Source organism: Diceros bicornis, chromosome 12, assembly GCF_020826845.1.
Source record: "Diceros bicornis minor isolate mBicDic1 chromosome 12, mDicBic1.mat.cur, whole genome shotgun sequence".
Lineage (NCBI taxonomy): Eukaryota > Metazoa > Chordata > Mammalia > Perissodactyla > Rhinocerotidae > Diceros > Diceros bicornis.
This window is the reverse complement of record NC_080751.1, coordinates 74,123,267-74,145,116: the sequence shown is the minus strand read 5'-3', so window position 1 is coordinate 74,145,116 and position 21,850 is coordinate 74,123,267.

Genomic DNA, 21,850 nt, shown 5'->3' with positions numbered 1-21,850 from the left:
GAGATACAGAGACAGAGACAGAGAAACAGAGAGAAGGAGAAGATGGGTAGTGTTTCACAGGAAATTGCAATAATCTGAGCCTAAATAAGAACCTAATTTAGTAAAGTATCATGAGTAACAGGAAAGAATTATTTCATTCTTATGAAGGGCTGAATCAACAGGTTTTTTTAGTCATATATGCTTGGGGAAAGTGTGATACCAATATGAGAAGTGGAGGAGGATGAGGAGGAGAACAAAAAGGAGGAGGAGAGAGATCTAGGCTGCAATTGAGGAGGCGAAAACATCTGCTGAGCACAGACTATGCGCCAGATACTATGTGAGGCTCTGTTAATATAAGTAAGAGGAAGGAAAAGCTTCTTCTCTTGCGGAGTTATGGTTTCTTAAATTATGGATCTATAAAACAGGTATATAGTGATTATAAGAGATAGGGTCCTATGGTGTCAAAAATATGCACATAAAGCATGAGCAGATCTGGTTCAAATCCAACTACAGAAGTACTATGTGACCTCACATAAATTGCTTAATCTCTCTGATGTCAAATTTCTCATCTATAAAATGGCAATCATATGTGCTATTTTTCAATATTATCGTAATACGTCTGTAATAATATAAGCAATTCATGCCAGTCACAGAGACATCTGTAAATGACAATTACATTATTATTATTAATACAAAAATGCAATGTGGTAAGGCTAAGAGTGGAATGAACATGTACTTTGGTGACATAGAAGGAGGAGTGATGAACAGAGCTTGGTGGGAGTGGAGCTGAGAAAGCTTTATAGGAGGGGTAATCTTTCATCAGAGTCTTAAAATATGTGCAGGATTTCCTAAATTTAAAAAATATGGATTAAGAGGTTAAGAAAGTAGCATAAGGAAGAAAATAAGTCTTAGCTTAAGAAGTATTGTGTCTGAGGAATATATTCAGTAAGGTGTCCAAGCCGAAAATATTCCATTGGAACCACAAGTCAATGGAGATTTGGCTGGATAAGGATATGGGATTCAACAGCATTTATTTAACTATCAAAAATATTTACTAGGCACCTCCTCTGTGCCAGGCAGTCTTTCATATTTTAGAGATACATCAGTGAACAAACCATAAAAAGAACCAAGGTGATACTGGAAGGTGAATGACGGAAATCTTCCTTCAGTACAAGGATATTGCCCAGTCTCCAAGTGTGGAAGCCAAGTCCAAAATTCAATTTCTATTTCCAAGAATGAAAACAAAGCACTGAAGACAATGACCAGCCTGGTAGATCTGGTTATCTTATCACCGAATGGACTGACTGTAATTGGACTATTAGGTTACATTGCACAGCACCCAAGCACCAGAATAATCTCCAGAAGTCAATGCAAAAGCAACAAAAAGGGTCAAGTCAGTATGCAGCTATAGATACAGATTCAATGACACCAAATCTTAGCCTGAATGATCTACCTTGTAAAAATACCAGCATTTAATTTTACCATTATTGAAAAAGAAAAACATGATAGACATTAGTGTATCTAAAGCACAGTCCTGCTGGAAAGCAGTAGAGTTTCCTGTTAAGAGTTTTCTTTAAAAGCCAACACACAAGCATCATCAGCATTTAAATTGGAACTTGTGAACTAACAAAGACATCTGAGTTCGTGTGATTATCCTTGGAGTTCAATGCCTGTAACTAGCGTCTGGGCAGGTACCAGTTTGGGTGACTGCATTCCAGAAATAATGATTCTGTGTCTGCCTAGTGATTTTGAACTTCTGTGTGGTGGAGACACAGAGAGAGAGAATGGAAGAAAAATACAGATGCAAATGAGTTTATTTTACATTCAGCCAAAACTCTTTGATGTTAGGTAATTGCACAGTATGCGATGATTTGCAAACAGTTATCAATTCGTCATTTTGGGGTGTCTGTTGGTCTTTGTGTATTGACTACTTTTTTGCGCATATCCAGAAAATACATCTATATCTGTAAATTAGTTTAAAAGCATGATTAATTTTTCTCACAAAGGTTGCAGTAAATTTTATTAGCATTAAAAAAATGGCCCATTCCAAAAAAGATGACAATGGCTTGGGCTCTGTCATGTGGTCACCTGTAATACCTGTGACCAGATAGAAGGCCTGAGAGGCTGGCTGCAGACATACTCAAGAGCTGCTGGTGATGAACGAGGCATTTCTATTTGTGTGCCTCTGTGGTTGATGGCTGACACTAACTGACACAGAGGAAGGGCTCTTCCTCCCATATGGTTGAAGTGTTCATTTTAGTAAGGAGAATGGCCTGCTTTCAGGCCTTTGGGTCCTGCAGAAAGAGATTATAAAAATAAGTGCCCACTCACTTCATACTGTAGCTCACAAAGGCCTGGTGTTGAGTAACTTAATCTTTTTCAAATCTTCTTTTGTCATGCTGACCTGACAGGCACCCAGAGAGCATTGATACTATGAAGCAAATTAAAATTAAACACAGAAGAAGTAAGGAGCTTTTCCTGTCAAAGCAGAGACTGGACAAAGGTGCCTCCCTCATGGCACTACGCTGGCTCCTTGGAGAGCAGGCCCATCTGGGCCTTACACGTTTGGAAAATATTGAAAGAATTCCAGAAAACCAGCACGAGCAGAATTGGGTTGAGGCATGTTGTGAACCTGGGAGAGAAGTTGAATAAGCCAGACCTGGACAGAGCTGGCAAATCCATGTTTCTGCTAGAACAGGGCCTGTGACCTGGGCAGGCCCCAGCGTAGGTGGGCACTCAGGGTAGGTCATGCTAGTCCTCAGCTCTGGCCCAGATGTTCCAGATGCTGGTCCATATCTTAGGGCTAGAATGGCTCATCTGAATTACCTGGGAGGCTTTTAAGATTAGAGGTTTCTTCCTCTTCCTCCTTGAGCCCCCTCCCCCAAGAATTCTGAACTAGGCCATTTCAGGGAATGACCTGAGAATCTATCCATATTTAAGAAATATTCTGATGTAACAATCAGGACTGGGGATTCCTCTCTCTTGTCTAACCCTCTAATTTGGTGGTTCTTAATACTGGCTGCCCATAAAATCACCAGATGAACTCTGAAATCTATGGATAACTAGTTCTTCCCCACTGCGACGGTTTTCATCGGTTTCAAGCAGAGCCCAGGTATCGGTCAACTCTCCCCCGTGGATTATTGTATGCAGCTCATGTCAAAAACTGCCCCTTTTCTGATGCTGGATTTCTTCAACAACATGCCAGACAAGAGAGCAGTCAGCTGCCCTCTTTTGAAAAGCCTCTAGTCATTTGCAATCCCTTTCCTTATTAGGAAGTCCATTTCAGTTTGTAGGGGTCCAGCTGCAGAAAAAACAATTTTTTTTTTTTTTTTTTTTTTTGTGAGGAGATCAGCCCTGTGCTAACATCCGCCAATCCTCCTCTTTTTTTGCTGAGGAAGACGGCCCTGGGCTAACATCTGTGCCCATCTTCCTCCACTTTATATGGGACGCCGCCCAGCATGGCTTGCCAAGCAGTGCGTTGGTGCGCGCCCGGGATCCGAACCAGCGAACCCCGGGCCGCCGCAGCGGAGCGCGCGCACTTAACCGCTTGCGCCACCGGGCCGGCCCCAAAAAAACAATTTTTGAAATGAACCAAAATATGTTTCACAGTAACTCATTTTCATGGTCCTGATTCTACCCACTGATGGAGTTGGCCCACACTTTCTTAGATCATGTCTTAATGCAAATACGGGGAATTTTCTCCTTTAGCCATCATCTCCGAGGCAGACCGAGCATGCTTTCCTCATAGATCTGGAGGAGTAACTAGGCTGGCAGATCTTATTCACTCAATGCATGAATACTTATTTGGTACCTATCACCTTCCAGGTGTGCCTGGCTTGAGTCAAAAACAGGGCAGTCATGACAGGCACGGTCCTAAACAGCCTAAAGTCCAAACGTGGAGCAGTGGAGTCAGTTTGTAAGAATGTGCATTCTGTAGTCAGATCGGAAAGACAAATTACTTTGTCACCCTGGGCAAGCTATTACCCTGAGCTTCAGTGTCACCTTCTATAAAGTGGGGATAATGACACAAATATCCACTTGATATCTATTATTTGCAAGTAAGAGAAATGGAAAAAAATAGAAGGCATGGTCTCAGTGTAGTAGAAAAACGTGCATGTATCCACACAATGGTCAAGTTTCACAGGACAGGTGCACCGGGTGTTCTGAACCAATTAAGGCAGGGAAGACCAGCCCCAGGGAGTGGAGGAAGGCTTCCCTGGGAGATGACGTCCCTGGACTTAGGAGCTTGGCATATCACACCCAGGGAACCAAGGTTGGCCAATGGCTGAGCACCATACCTACCAACTGCTTACATACCACTAACTCCTACTAAATGAGGTCATTTATGAAACACACACACATGGTGGGTCTGCTATAAATCTTAGTTCTCATCCTGTCACCTTAATTGTCCTCATCCCCAAATGGACAAGGTTGATGACAGAGCCTGAGAGCAGATGGAATCCTTGAAAGAATGGCTGACACACTCCCAGCTGGAAGAACTGAACCACAGGACTGCTCTGGGGTGGAGAGACCTGCAGGTCATGGCAGGAAGTGTCATGGCAGGAAATGTGGGAGACACGGCACATGCTTGAGGAGGAGATTGACTCTATCTTCCCCTTCTCAATCTTCTAATACACAGCTTTAGCCCTATCGCTCCCTCCCCAAGCTGTTAGTGGCTTTCGGCCTCTGTAAAATGAATCTGCATAGGGACTCAGGCAGTCTTGATTCATTCAATGATAAATACCTTGATAAATGTCTATATTTGCAGTCTTTTCAAAACAACATGCACTTCTCCACTTCTTTGCATTAGGTGAGCCATCTTTCCTATTTGAAATCCCTTCCTCCAAGTTTTGCTGATCACTCTTGTCCTTCTATTACACCAGTGCTTCTTAACCTAGAAAACAATAAATAACACGCTGCCATGGGGTAAGGCTGGGGCATTGGGAATTTTAGAAGTTGCACAGGTGATTCTATTGTGTAGGCAGGTTGAGAAACATTGCTTTACAACTCAGATGAAATTCTGCCTCTCCCCGGAGTGTTCCTTGATGGCACCACCTGCAGCGATGGCCCCTGCTTCCGAATTCCCACAACAACCACTTCTCAGGAATGCGGATCACAGACAACTTCACAATGTAGTTATTTATGGAAAGAGCACTGGGTCAGTCAGGAGGTTTCCATTCTAGATCAGATCCCTTCTATCAGAGCAGTCAAAAAAGTTAATCTCTAAGCCTTTATTTTCTCATTTATAAAATAAAGGCATTGTACTAGAGGATCCCTAAGTGACCTTGCAGCTCAAGTATTTTGAGAGTAAGTATCTTGTGTCCTAAACTAACTTGCAATTTCCTGGAGGGCGGGGGCCGTATCTCGTGTAGTAGGAGTCCCTCATCAGAAGTAGTCAGCGCTTCAGGCAAACCAGAGATCTTATTTCCCCTGCACCTACACCAGTGCAAGCATTTTAAGGAAGCTCTTTCTCTCCATTCCTTTGGCTGTTACTAAAAGAACAATCCACCATTCTCAGCTCCCTCATTGTCTTGTGAGCTATCCATGAGTAGGTACCATGTGTTAGGCACAGCAATAATCTTTAGCTCCATGACACATGTGCAATCATAATTCTAATTCTGAGTAGTAGGTACTATGTCATTCAATGTCTGTTTGTTGACTGGTTTCCAAACTAGTCCTGTTTGCATATAATAATATTTTTCAATTAAAAAAGAGTTATACTAGCACAATGGTGTGAGGAATTCCACTAACTCCCTACCCAGTGAAACTGGTGAAAACTATAAAAAACAACCATTTAAGGCCTCTGGAAATGGTACTAAGTGCAAATAGCAAATGAAGAAACATCTATTCAAGAATATCTATAAAAATTCAGTAAGAAAGGTGAGAGTCTGTGATATTTGAACCAAGACTGCCCGTCCCTCCCGGTCCCAGCTCAGCGAGGCAGCTGAAGACTCCACTCCAGATGTTGCAGCCAAGAACACAGGCTCCCTCTGCCCAGGGCCCTCTCCTCAGCTCTCTGTGAGAGAGCATTCTCCCATGGAGGAGCGGGATGTCAGCATTTCTCCACTGCCTCCGGCTACATTTTGTGGAGCTGAGTCTGGGCCAGTGTGGCTCCCACTCGGGGAACAGGGTATCCACCTGGGGTGTGGCAGGCTGAGGATCCTGGGTTCTCACAGTCCCTGCTCCGCCTAGGGAGGTGGTGGTCCCACGCCAGGAGAGACAAGGCTACCTCGCCGTCCCACCTAGCGCTCAGCTACTGGAGCTTGGTGTCACTCGGAGAGAAGCTAGCCACTGTCCCCACCCCCAGCTCCAGAGTCCAGGTTGGAAAGATGCCTAGGGAAAGAAACACGTGTTAAAGCAGATAGTTCCTGATCTCACTCCAAAATAACTGACTTCATTAGCAACTAAATGTAGAGAAAGTCAAGTCTGTGGGGCACTCTCCAGGACAGTGAAGGCGTGGTGAGAGGTAATAGAGAGGAGCTTCATAGGTCTCATGAAGATACAGCCTGGATGATCAGCCAGTTAGTTAGCAGACAGAACTGGGAAACAAAACAACTGGGTGGAGCCCTCTTGGGGTCAGAACTAATATCAAACACTGACCTCAGAAAGGAATCCTTCCAGGGAGCCACAATCTCTGAGAAAGATCTACAAATGGCCGACAAGCATGTGAGAAGATGCTTGGAGTCATTACTCACCAGGGAAATGCAAATCAAAATCACAATGAGATACCACTTCATACCCCTTAGGGTGGCTGGACTCAAAAAGTCAGATAACAAGTTGGCTATGATGTAGGGAAATTGGAATGCTTGTGGTTGCTGATGAGAATGTAAAATTGTTCAGCCACTTTGGAAAACAGTCTATCAGTTCCTATAATGATTAAACATAGAGTTCCCATATGACCCAGCAATTCCACTCCTAGATATTTACCCAAGAAAAATGAAAACTTATGTCCACACAAAAGCTTATACATAAATGTTTATAGCAGCATTATTCACAATAGCCAAAATGTGGAAACAGCCTAAATGTCCATCAACAGATGAATGGATAAATAAAATGTGATATATCCATATAATGGAATTTTATTTGGCCATAAAAAGGAATGTAGTACAGATACATGGGTGCTACCACATGGATGAACCTTGAAAACATTGGGCTAAATGAAAGAAGCCAGTCACAAAAGACCACATATGATTCTACTTATATGAAATGTCTAGAATAGAGATATCAATAGAGACAGAAAGTAGATTAGAGGTTATTTGGGGCTAGGGCTGGGAGGAAGGGATGAAAATGTTCTAGAAACAATGGTGGTGATGGCTGCACATATCTGTGAATATACTAAAGTTCATTGAACTGTATGTTTTCATAGGTGAATTGTATGGTATGTGAATTTTATCTCAATAAAGCTGTTTAAACAAAAGAGCATGTTGGACTTATGGACATCAAAAGAGAAACTGGTAACAGTTGCCAAGATGATATTAGAAGGGAAAAAATTGTCAGGGTCATACCCATGAAGAACAGAGGGAGAGGGAGCAGGAATTCAGAGCACAAGGAAGGCCTGGCTCCTGGGAAAGGAGAGGGAGAAGGATGGACGATTGGGTAGGAAGAGCCTCAGATTGCATGGCAGCCCTGAGGAAGTCTCACCCAACCCAAATGGGAACTCCAGGACAAAGATTGCCTATACATGTGTCCATGTTGGGCAGAAGAGGTGCTTGTACTGTTATCTTGCCTAGTCATTGGCTGGGAGCTGCCTGGGAAGAGCAAGACCTCAATTCAAATGCTGTGGTGGATCCCCAAGGGGAACACTTTGTTGAATAGATATTTCCTCATTTGTTGTTCAACGGTAGGACCAGTTCGCGAGCCTTTGGATGGTTGTTTGTTTTAAATATTTTTCGGGAGTTTTACTGGAGAGCAGGTCAGTGGAGCCCATCAGGCTGTCATGCTGGAAGTTGATTTCTTGGCAACTGATTCTTGAAGGACCCAAGTGACACATCCCTCCACCATTGTTCCCTTCTTGTGGGCTTTGAGAAAGCAGCATTGCGCATATTTGCAAGAGAGGGGAAACATTTCAGTAGTCGTCACTGTCAGCTCCTCTGACTTTGTAAGAATGTTTCTTAAGCAGCAACCTGCCTTTATATATAGAAACGCAGCATTAACTGAGTGGCTCATTTCTCAGACCTCCTGACAGTCCCGGGGCTCAGCCACTCTGCTTTAATACTGCTCTGTAGATAATAATCTTTATTTTGGCAGAACCTCAAAATGACCTTGATGTTTACAACAGCAGGAAATAGGTGGTGAGCTGGCTGATGGCATTAAAACTGACAATTAATGGCAAGGAAGAAGGACTTCCTTCCTCTTTTAATGCACACAAACTCTTTAGTAAAAGTGAAAATTGATAATTCCCTGCTTAAGAAAATTGTATGCTACTTTCAACTGCTCATCTCAATACATTTTAAGACACTGGGGAGTGTTTTTCAGGTTGTTTTAGACAAATAAATGATGCTCCTCTTTATAAAAACTGATGTTGAAAAACGGGGGGCTATAATAACATGATTCAAAAACACAGTATTATATGCAGAGTGTTCAGACAGGGCATTTATTTCATGACTTCAAAGCAAGACTTTTTAACCCTCTTAAAAGTCTCATTTAAAGAAAAAAAAAACCTTTCAAGTATTTCTTGAGAGTTTCTGTTTACTGCTCTAATTTTATTTTTTATCCAATAAAAGAGATTCTTAAAACTACCCATAAATTACCCTATGAAGACAAAACCACCATTAACCATATAAATCAAGTGAGGATTAAATCATGTTTGGCTATTCATAACAAGCTTTTGCTGTGCATTATCAAAAATTGAACTAATATCCACTTTGACTTTTACTTTTCTGACGTAATTTATAGAAATGTGGTCTTTGTATGCCTTCCATAGCTTTCATTCCTTATTTTCTATTGATTATAAGTCAGCCCAGTTTGCCTCGGGACATCTAGTTAGTGGTGATTCAGATTCAGGTCTGCTACAACTGTATTTAGCTAATGTAAAGAAAAGAGACGAGAGGACTCTCAGGAAGGACTGGGAAAGCCACAGCTAACCTTAGCTCATTATGCTTCTTTATGATAGCGTGGCCTTGATAATAAAGCCATTAACTAATGTCCACTCATCTGTGATCACTGTATAGGCAAAGATATCTCAGAACAGGTTGCAGTTTCTCTATGCAGGTCACGCCCCAGAAATTAGTACAGCTAAAAACAAAATTATGTTTGTAGAATAAATAGGTCATGAAAACCTATTTATAAAAATACTAACTATATATTATATAGACCATATATAGAGATTAGACAGAGTATATTAGATTGGTAGAACATGTTATAAACTATTTTTATTTATCTAGCTCTGAAGTGTTAAAAGATCTTGAAAAATTAAGATTAACATTAACCAGAAAGCATTAAGGTAAGAAAAAATGCAGAGAGAATCTGTAACTATATTGACATTTATGGTGAAATTTTGGAGTTGAATTGCCCTAGGCTTCACTATTCTAGGGAGTTCAGGAGGCTGGACAATAATAGTAAAATCTCTTCTGATCCTTTCTCTTGTGTGAATAAACTAACAGTGTGAACAGTTTCACCTGTATAAATACAAATCAAACAATTCATTGCTCTTGCAAAAGGGAAATGGAATTAGTATTATAGTTCCTATCTATTTGAATCTTCACCTTTTAAAAGATTATTTTTTAAAAATTGATAATGTATAAAGAAACTTAAAAACATTAATATTCCTTAGCTTGATAATTATGCTTAGATGTGACTGTTCTAAAGAATAAATAAAAATATAGGAAAAATTCTTTATGCAAAAAATGCACATCTCACTTTTATGTATTTAATAAAATATTGGAAACAGGCCTATGGTTCCAACTGCATGGGAATGATTACGTATACTTTGATGTTTCCATTTAATGGAATAACATGCAGAAATTTTAAAATAATGTATATAAAGAGTTTATAAAGAAAATATATATGGTGTGTATATGGAAAAGTGCAGGAAAGACAAATCTTTACATAGAATGATGACACCTCTATAAGAACTAGAAGGATTCTAAATCAATGATGGAGAAATCCTAAAAAGAAATAGTTGCATTTGAGTGGTGAGTTATGAGTCATTATTTTTGTCTTTTTTGTGCATTTCTATGTCTTGCAAAATTTCAAAATGAGAATATACCTTTTATAAGGGGGGGTGCTTTATAAAGCTTTTGTCTTTTTGATTAGGACATAACACGGCATTCATTTCAATTTAGAGACCTACATAAGGTAAGAGAAATCGAAGTGTAGCGTAGTTAATCCCACTCCAATTCATGGACCATTCCCTTACACAGTTACAGGTGCCGACTGGGGCCGTGAACGTAGCGGCATTACAAAATTACAAATCAGAAAAATAAAGGAAGAGAGGAAAGAAAGAGAGAGTTTGGAGGAGAGCTGCTGTTTTATAACATCGTGGAGAAGACTCTTATTTGAGCAAGGGGTGATCTCGGCAAACATCTTGTGGAAGAAGATTCCAGGCAGGAAAACAACAAGGTAAAATGCCCTGATGTCAGAGCAAACTAAATGTAGGAGCAGAGGGACGGCAAGGAGGAAAGGTCAAGTCTAGCTTGGGAGGAGAGTTGAGAGTAGGATAGCCTTCTCTGGAAGAGCAGATTCCTGAGTTAATTCCTTTAAAAAGGAGTAGATCTGCGAAGCACAAAAGAAGAGAATGAGAGTGGGAAGAGTGTGCCACGTAAAGGAAGCCGCGTGAGCAGAGGCTGGAGCACGAAGCTCGCAGACCTGGGGCGGCAGCCTTTGTGTGCGGCTGAGTCACGGGGGCTGTGGCAGAGCAGGCAGAGGTAAACAGGGCGAGGCTGGCTTTCACGAGGGAGCTTGGCGTTTATCCCATAGCCAACGAGGAAGCACTGAAGACGTGTGAGCTGACTGGACTTGCACCTTAGAGAGACCACTGGCAGCAGTGTGTATGAGGTTGAGATCTACTTCTGGGGTCTGCCAGACATGGACTCTCAGGCCGCTGAAAGTGATACAGAGAAAGGTCATAAGGACCTGAACCCGGGTCAGCACAAGGAGTGATCCGAGAGCCAACAAGGAAATAAAATTTCACAGCACTGGGCAGTCAACTGAACATGCAAATACAGAGACTGAAGGGGAGGACGTGGTCCAAGTGAAGACGGGACGCAGAGAGGGAATCAGGATAATGCCTAAGTTCATTTGGAAACCGAGGGACTGTGAGCTTGGGTTTCTCAGTACAGCAGGTGGGAGGGGCAGAGACAGAGCCCAACGTGGGAAGTCACACATGAGTACGTCTCCCCAGAAAGCTGGCACTACAGGGGACCCACCCATCCCTTCAAGGATACAGCAAAAGCAAACTTCCTCCCCACCTCTACCCTGCACTGTGACCACAAGAAAAGTTAATTTTCACACTGAGACACAGTCATTAAAATTCAGAAAGCTGAAGGCAAAAAGAAAATCTTGAAAGTAGCTAGACATAAAAGACACATCTATCTGCAAAAAGAGGAACAGTTACACCTACACGGTTTTTTAATATCAACAATAAAACAGATTGTAGTGAGATATCTTCAATGTGCTGACAAAAAGAAACTTTCAACCTATAATCCTGTGATCTGACTCAAAAGGGAGGCCAAAAACATAAAAAGACATTCTAAAACAAACAAAAATGGAAGAATTTACCACCAGCAGATCTGCCCTAAAAGATCTTTTAATAGCTGTATTTCAGGTAGAGGGACAGTAATCCCAAATGAAAGTTCTGAGATACCATAAGGAATAAAGAGGAAAGACAATGATAAATACGTGAGCAAATGTAAATAAACTTTGACATATAAACATAACAGCAACAACATTTTATCAGGTTAAAATGTAACATAGATAAAATACACAAAACAATTGCATATAATCAGGACAGGAATAAAATGAACTAAAACATTCTAAGGTATTCCTGTTTCTGGAAGGAGAATAAATATATTCACAAATTTTACACTCTGACAAATTGGGAATACAGTGTGTAATTCCAGGTCAAGTGCTAAAGGACTAGGAAGGGAGGGTATATCTCCCAGATTCAAAGAAAGAAAAGAAAAGAATAAAAATAGTCCAAAATAGACAAGAGAGAAGATAAAAAGACACATAGAACAGGAGTGAGGGAGGGGACCAGATAAGATATGAATCTAAATCATTACGCTAAAAATAATAGACTGAACACAGCAGTGAAAAGACAAATAGAATCTGACTAAATTAAAAAAAAATCACTATGGGCCAGCCCCGTGGCTTAGTGGTTAAGTGCGCTCGCTCCGCTACTGGCGGCCCGGGTTCGGATCCCGGGCGCGCACTAACGCACCTCTTCTCTGGCCACGCTGAGGCCACGTCCCACATAGAGCAACTAGAAGGATGTGGAGCTATGACATACAACTATCTACTGGGGCTTTGAGGAATAAAGATAAATAAATAAATAAATATTAAAAATAAATAAATAAATAAATAAATAAGAATCACTAAATGATTTTAGAAAGGGATACCTTTAAAAAGTAAAAAAAAAAAAAAAAAAAAATACATTCCAGCAAATTCCAACCAAGACAAAGCTGGTGTATAAATTTTAATATCAGAAAAAGTACATTTTATGGAAAATAATTATCATTATGAAATGTATTTTCTAATGATATAGTGTTAAAATCACTGGATTATTTAACAATATCAATCATATATGTGTCTAATAGTATATCCTCAATGACATAGTATATACTACTATATCTATCTACCTATATCTGTCTATCTGTCTGTCTATTTATCTGTCTGTCTATCTATTATGTATCAGTCTATCCATCTATAACCCAACAGAAATGCCACGAACCTAGAAGTATAACTCTGCATGTGAAGATCAATGGGAGAAAATAACAGTTTCCATCCTTATTGGCCTGAGCCTGGATGATACCCAGAGAGCACAGCCAGCGGAAAGAGACAGGTCAAGCACTCACAGGGGTCAGGGGTACTTCCACAGTAAAGGAGAAGGTGGCAAAAATGTTAAAAAAAAAAAAAAAAAAGTAAAAGGGTCAGTGAGGTCGGAGAAAATCCCCCACCTCTGGGGGCGCTTGGAGTCGGAGCGCACTGACCGAGACTGTGCTTTCTTTCCCAGGGTGGCTGCTCCCTCCTCGGCTCTAGCTGCCCCCATGCCTGCACCCCATAGGGGATCCCTCTGCTTGCCCTTGGCCCTCCTCCATGGGGAGACTGGAGCTGTATGTTCCTTGGTGCTGGGCTCACATCTGGGGAGGTTGTGGGCTGGAGAGTTCCCACTCTCCCTTAGCAGAAGCAGAATCCATGGTACCACGATAGGGTCCTGAGCCAAGAGACCCACCCTCTCCACTTCTCCCTCCCCAGGGACAGGCAGCTTTGTGTCTACTGCCCCCAGAAGCAGCAAATGCTTTCTCAGGCTCTGGGCCTGGAGGTCTTCCCGACCCTCCCCAGCAGCTTAGAGCTCTGGTGAGTTCTGAGAGGTGAGGGTTCTGCGCCCCCTCCCCAGCAGCAGTCAATCAGCACTCGCAAGTCTGCACCACAAGGGGGGGCTCCTGAGTGAGGCTGCCCTTGGGTCTGGGATCCCAGATACCCTGCACTGCGACCTTGGCCGGCACCAGGCTCTCAGGACCGTGATGATGTGTTGGCTGCTTTCTTCTTATCAGATGCCTTGACTTCCCAAGCTTTACCAAAGGCAAACAGCGTTCTGTATCCCATCTCTCGCGGGTGGGGCTTGTCAGCTCACTAGTGGACAGAAAAAAATTATAATTTATTAGCTTTTTCTCATTGTTAGGGTGGGAGCCATGTTCTCTGGCCACTTTCTACCTCCTCTACAGATGGATTCTCCCTAGATGTTTTTGAACGAAACTCTTCATGCATGAGGTCCCTCATTCATCTTTCATAAATTCAGATTCATTTTATTAGACAGATCTGTACATCAAGACCAATTTTGTGCTGAAACGGGCCATTTTCTGAGAAAGCTGTCGACTTTCCTCAGACGCTCTATGTTCCCTCAGGAGGGCTGGCGATGTCTGATTCCACAGGACACAGAAATATTCTTAAGCACATCTTCTAAGCGGTTCCCAATTATGAACTGCCCTCTTTGCTCCTGGGGGCAGCATTTCCTCCTTTCAAGTGAGTAAATCTTATGGATGGTCAGATTCTTGTGACTTAGAAGCCAGGGCGGGCATGTCATCCGCTGAGGTTTATGCTGGGTCAAAAGTCACTTCATTTATAACTCACCTTCATCAACAGTTCACCTCTGTGTGTCAGGCTCTCGACAAACATGTTCTCAGTTGCAGGGAAGGCAGAGTTACAGTCGCCCTTCTCAGAAGCAGTGGCGTTAGGGACGGAATGCAGACCCATCTGCCAGGGCCCTCACCCCTGGCAGCACTGCCCTCACTCACTGCCCCACCTCCTGAGAGAGGGAACCAAGCCTGGGGACTGACTGGGGTGAGGGGCATTGGAGTCCAAGCGGGTCTAAGCCAAGGCAGGTGAGCGCTTGCATGCCTCCTTCTGCAAAGATACTGCCTTTCGAAAAATCGTAAAGAAAGGAAATGAGGCAGGTTGTGCTTTTTTTTTTTGTAAAAGCAAATAAATGGCCATAGGTAAAAGGCTTCAAGCTCTGCACTTATCTTAGGAGCTAAGGGGAGGGAAAGCTTATATGTTTTCATCCTCAGGTGTCCCCATGGTAACTTGAAAAATCCTTTCTACTCTGCAAACCACATTTGTGCTATCAAGACTCCACAAGAAATGTTTGCCTGTTTGCAATCTTAGGTTCAAGAAAAATAGACACATATATACAATGCTTCGGAATGTTTATTTCTGAGAGCTTTTACTCTGGAAAAATCGACTCTGTTATCTCTCTCCCTGCCATCTTCCTCTCCAGGGCAGAGAGAGGAGCTGCTACAAACCAGCTCAGTGCCCCATGGTTAACATCTGGAGGGCGCGGAGCGCGGGGAGCCTGATGGCCGCGGGGCTGGTGTTTGTCAGCCGCTGCTCGCCTGCTGAAGGTCCTGCACTGCGCTGCATCTGCAGCGTTGAGAATGAAAGCACTGGCTTTGATGACACACAGAAAACGAAATTGCAGTAATATGTGGACGGAATCAGAGAAAGGATAATGGAAAAGGTGCATTTCAGAGAGATCTCATTTTTTCAGCGTGTCAGCAATTCTGTGCAGCCCGGACTCGTTCTTTAAAAGTCCTAACGATCATGTTGTCTACAAATAGTGGAAGCGATAAATTCATGTAGCCGGCAAGGAATGGCAAAATAGATATTGCTTTTTGCTTACTTAAAATAGTAGATCCAACTGTTTCTATCTTTGTGTAGTCTATAAACCAACAATATATTTTGAAAAAATAACATACAGAGGAGAATCTTTTGATGAATTGTAATGTCCCGATGACTATATCTTACCAACGTCTATTAGGGCTGTGCACTAAATAATAACAGGATAAGGCAGTAAAAAGGGAAAGAGAAGGTGTGTAAAGCCAGGAGCACACTCTCCCTAAGACGTGCCTGGAAACTAATTGCCCCTTTGTGACCTCACAGAGCTCAACGCATGGAGGACGTTATGGGGTCCATGCACCCAGTTTACGAAGACCCTGAAGCCACAGGATGCTCCCCATTCATCTTCCTGTAGCCAGAACCTAATATGTTACCTTGAGGGTGGTCCCTCGATAATTATAAACAGCAGTGCGAAAGAACTAAAAACAGCAACAGCAAACACGGCAAGCAGCACATCCCTTTGAGTGGATTTTGCAAACAGGCACATCAAGAGAGGGAGAAGAAACTACATGGGCACGCCCTGGGCGCTCCACTGGCACCACACGTGTAACCCTCAAACGACCCTGTGCAATAAGAATTGTTAGCCCATTTTTCAAAACAAGGAAACTGGGGCTCAGAGTGGGTAGGTGACACAAGACCCAAGACAGGTACGCATGACAAGAAGAAAAGGTGAGGACTGAGGGGGTGAAGACATGCAGTTGTGCTTCTGGCCAGTGTAGACACAGAACACCCTCTGAATGTGAGTATGCACAGAAAAGCAAAGATTTAAAATCAGCTGAGTTTGAATCAAGCTCTTTAACTTACTGAGATTTCATAAAGTTAAACAACCCCTGTGTTGCCTGAACACATTAAAGTAGAGAAAATAATCTTTACCTCAGAGGGTGTTATATAAACGAGATACGAAGTGTCTACTTGGTGTCTTGTCTGGGGCAAAGGAAGTACTTAGTAAATAGTGAGGATTATTCACGTGCTACAAGTTATCATTATCATAGGGGATGTCATTTAATCCACAAATAACCAATCTTTTGGAATAGCACGATGCAGTCTCTGGTTTTAGTGCAGGTCTTCATGAGAAAGGCACTCTGTGTGGTATAATCTTTTCAAAGAGCGTTATAAAAGGTCTCCCAAGATTCTAAATGTAATAAAACCTCTGCAAATCTACTCTCTCAAAGCACATGGACGTGAAGTGAGAAGTTTTCCCTCTTCCCTGGGCTGCGTGCACGCTCATCATGGGTCCTCATGTTTCTACGAGGGTAGGCTATCACAACAACCCCAGGCATCATCCAAGTGACACCGCACAGCTCAGTGCCCAGCAAATGATGTCACAGGCGGAGTTTCTAGTCTTCGGGTCTTGTTGTTTTGTATCTCTTTAGTCTGGCTTACGTCTGCTTATTTCCTCACCAGACTGGCCATCATTGCAATCTCATAACTCAACATTGATTTTCAGATAAAATCTTGCAAGTCTGGGTGTGTATGTGAGAAGCTTACTTCTCTAACAATGGCAACTACTAATGGTGGAAGGTACTCCTGGAACTACTGTGTTTAATATAATTATGGAAAAGATCATGACAGTGCTGGGAGGGAAGAGAACATCAGGCGCTTTATTATTGAAAATAAGGTAACCTCGTTTGCCTATGGGGCAGAGTGTGCACTCAGAAGGACTTGATTTGTTGATGCAGGAGCTGGTTTCTTGGAGGACATCTAAACACAGTATCTAAGGAAACATTCAGAAGTTGGCTTGGGGTAATACAATATTGGATCTATGTGGCTCTCTCCTTAGAAAGTGTGATAAGAAATTCCATTTGGTTCCAGAAATTGGACCGCCATTGTTCATTCAATGAGCATGACAGGATGGATGCCAGACATCTGCTTTAGCGTGTCTCTTAGCCTCCAGGCATGCCCTTCCTAGCTCCCAGAACACTTTCCACTCACAGTCCATCTCCACTCATACTCTTCAAAACCAAGCTTCAATTTCATTTGCAGGTGTAAGAATTTCTTTACCCTCTGGAAAAAAATAAATCATGTCACTTTTATTTTTTCAGTGTCCCATGAATACTATTTTTGTCATATTTATCACCATACATTGACATTTAGTTGTTTAGAAGTCTATGTTGAGTATATAGTAGATGCTCGATAGTAACTTGCTGAATCAATAACACCTTCTGCCTCAGGTGGTGATGTGATAAGAAGCCGTAAATGGATGAACGCTTAGACATTGAGACTCAACTCGTAAAAAATAGCTGCTTTATTCTGCGTTCATTTATTCACTCATACAATTAAAAAATTGAGTGTCTATTATATATCACACTTCATGCAAATCTCTGGAGATAAAAAAATGAATTAAGCTTTCCTATTCTATTAATTAAGCTTGGCCAACAAAAATATTCCTTTTTTTTACTCTTTGAGAGAGCATCAAATATTTTTCATAGGCAAGTTTTTCATAGTGTAAATTGACTAATATTTTTAATGCAATTATTCTTCAGAATAATAGTGTAAATATTTTTTGTTTGTTTTTAGAAATAAGTACTTAGAGAGTTCATTCTCTTAAAGATTCAGAAAGTATTTCAGTCATTATGAAAATTAAAAAGCCTGAAGCCAGAGAACAGAATTAAATTCTCACCTTTGTTAACTTTAGCTCTACCATCCACTGCTATGAAGACGTCTAAATACAGAGTGAGTGGCGATAATGGCTGTTCTCTTCTTGGAGTCCCTGAGGGAATGGCATTGTTTTCTAGCATCATTGAACAGAAAAGAGAGAACCAGCTGAGTCAGAGGAACATCTCTCTGAGCTTTGGATTTCTCATCTGTAGAATAAAAGGACTGGTGAAGGTTAGATGACTTCACCTATGAGATTCTTTAATCTGCATCCTCATCTCACACGTATTGATGGAGCAACCATCAGCTTAGAAGGATGAGGGAAAAAACTGGAGCACTGAGTGAGAGAGGAGAAGAAAGGAAGCAACCTTTATTAGAATCATATTCCACGTGAGTCCAAGTCTGTCTCCATTATGGCAGCTCAAGCGTGGTTCTGTTTTCTAGGATAAATAATTAATCTGAAGCTGGGATACAGATCCATATGTGTCTGTCTAATATCTATAGCTACATCTATGTTTTTCTATCTGTCTAGCAATACATATTGAAATTCACCGTCAAAAGACAGGTGATAAGAGAGGGTGTTGTGGAAACCATCACAGGTTGAGTCTTTGCTGAAACTCCCCAATCCTAGAGTTGTGTGGTGTGAAAGCGATTGTGGTCATTCATATTGCATATGTGCCCAGTATATAGACCAGGGTTTCTCAAATTTGAGTGTGCATCAGGATGACCTGGAGGGCTTGTTAAAGCACAGATGGGTGAACTCCACCCCAAGATTTTCTGACCCAGTCCACTTTAGGTAGGGCCCGAAAATTTGTATTTCTCACTAATTCTCAGGGGATGATGATGCTAATAGTCCGGGGACCACGCTTTGAGAGCCAAGGATATAGATAATGGGACCAAATCAGATGAGAAATGCCTGTTCCACTTCCAATCCCCTTTCTCATTGGTAAAAACGTACTGTAGCAACTAATTTTCTCCATTTGAATTTTTCCTGTAATCTTTTAGCAATATTGTTTTTTCTTTTGAAGTTCAAGCATTTGGAGGGCATCTGTTGATTATGCTGTATCTTTCTTTGGTAAATGAGGTAAATGTAAAAGAGCAAAGAAACTGTAAAACTTCAGATACACTCAGCATGACTTTATGAATGCCCACTGTTGCCCTGACAGATCAGTGTGTGAACTCTGTGCGTGTGCTTTCCCTGATTCCCTTTTAGATCCTCAAATTTTTCCTGATCTTCAGCCATTGATCTCTGTATTTCAGCTCATGAACCACTTGACCAGCTTCGCTCTTAAAAACCTAGCAAGTCACAATAGTTTTATCATAATATTTTACCAATAATATTATGGGAGGCAGTGAATTTCAAGAAAGCATCTTTTCAGGTGTGTGCCACTTGTCTACTTTTCTTTTGTACCTTTCTCTAGCAATTACCATGGGGATTTTCCCCCTCCACAATTTATGAATTTCTTCCATTGTGGAAAAACTGTGTGCTTTTAGCCGCTCTGGTTAGCTCTTAAATTGTTTTCTTAGACTAACTTGTCAATGTTGTTTAAAAAAATGAATTTTTTTTTCTTAATGGAATAATTTTAGTAATAGATTGTCTGGTTCTCGCTTAAAGATCTACTTCAAGGATTTTTCGTGTTTGCCTCTGAGAGTACGGGAGGCAAAGATCAGACGAAAATCAGCAATTATAAGCAGCTGTGATGTACCAGATCCTTAACACTCATCATTGCCTACAAAGCTTACAACTATACCTGGCAGTTGGCATGTCTGGTCCCATTTCACAGAGGAAGAAACTGAGGCACAGAGAGGGAGAGCAACTTAACCAGTTTCACAAAGCCAGAGATGATAGGTCAGGGATTCAATCTGGGTGTGTCAGGCCTCAGAATCCACCAGGTGCTATTCCAGAGTTAAATACACAGTAAGAGAAATAGTAGTCAAGGTACCCAGTCATATTTTTCTACCTTGATCCAGAAAAATTACTTCCACTGTCCCCAAATATGGTTTACAATCTCTTCCATTTGAATGCGAAGGTGCCTCTAACAGTTAAGTCAAAAAGATGCCTAAGAAAGAACTATCTACATCAACTAACTGCTACTCAGAGTTTCTGGATAAAAATCACGAATCTTGGTTCAGGGTTTCCCTCAGCACCAAAAAACAGAAATCTCCCTTTTTTCCTTGTCTTAGTCACATCCTGCAACGTGGGGTCTGAAATCTGCTGTCCTTTCTTGCCATAATAGTTACTGGAAAACTCAGATCATTCTTTTATTGGCATTTACTAAGAACCTTCCTGGTACATAGTTCGTAGTTGGGTGCTCTGGTGATGCAAACAAGAATAGGAGAAAATGTTTGATCTTTGCAGCCACCAGATCATAGAAGAATATGAAGTGATGACCAGTGATTAGCAATTATTATGCAGTAGCCACTATTACATAAAAGTGAAAGGAGGGGCCAGCCCCGTGGCAGCGTAGTGGTTAGTTAGCGAGTTCCACTTCCGTGGCCTGGGGTTCGCTGGCTGGGATTCTGGGTACGGACGTACTCACGGCTCATCAAGCCATGCTGAGGTGGCATCCCACATAGAGAGGAACTAGAAGGACCTACAACTAGGATATACAACTATGTACTGGTGCTTTGGGGAGAAAAAAGAAAAAAGAGCAAGATTGGCAACAGATGTCAGCTCAGGGCCAATCTTTCTCAAAAAAAAAAAAAGAAAAGAAAAGAAATGAAATGATGTCATGAACGAGATAGACTGAAAAAGGCCGTGAGGCTTTAGAAAAAATGATGCAGGCTGGCAGAATAAGGAACATCTTAACGGAAGAAAGTAGCATTTGTGCTGTACTTGAATGTCCTTAAATGTATATGCACCCACTTCTGAGATGTGCAGGGGGACCAACTACCTTACAGGAAGAAAATATTAACTTTACAATTCTATTAATTTTTATCTAAAAATTTTAAAAACTCGTTATTAATATTTGATTTTAATATTTAATATCTGGTACTTTCACCCAAAACCAAATATCATATTTGACACTTGAGCTGTGCCTGGGGCAGGGTAGGGTTCACTGACACAGAGGGATGGAAACTTTGCCTCCACCAGCTCATTTGTCCTACTGGTTAATGTCACAGAGCGCCTAGTTAGTAGGATTTACAGATTATATTGTTTTGTGTTAAAGTAACACATAGAGAAATGCACAAGTGGCTTGAAAATGTTAACAAGAAACTGTGTATTAAAGATCATACTACCAAGTCCTCAGTAAGAACATGGCAGAACTCATAGTTCTCTGACTCCTTGTTCAGGTTCAGTTATAGTCACATTGCAGACAGTAATAGCCTAAAAACTAAAACCATCGATAAGACTTTTAATTATGGAATTATAGCCACAATTATTCATTTTATACCTCATTCTAAATGGAAGTGCACCTGTGTATTTAACTTATGAATATGTGTATAATGTATTGGTAGATGGATGAATGAACAGTTAAAACCCAGAAATTATGTTTTTCATTACAATCAAAGTAAAACTAAGGCTAAACATTAAGTGATTCAGATCCATAAACCAAAAAGTGTTAAATATAAAGACATGGGTCTTGAAATTTTGCTATGTATCCATCAAAGTGCATATTTAGGAATATCAAGGCTTAAACTCAAACCAAAATTTGTTTTAAATTATTTGCTCATAATAATAGTACATGTATTTATTTTAAGAATAAATGCACATGTATTACAGGATGTAAACCAAAGATTTTTTTAAACAAATAAGTTACATGGTAACAAATAATGTTACATGAAGTTTGGAGATTGTCGTCTAAAGGGATGGGCAAGATTCTATCTTCTGGTGATCACCATAAGGCCCCAGAATGAGCAACTGTTACAGGTCATTCTAAAGCCTTATTCAATGTAGCATCCCCAGCACTTTGCATCACATCTAGTAATAATAGCCATTTAA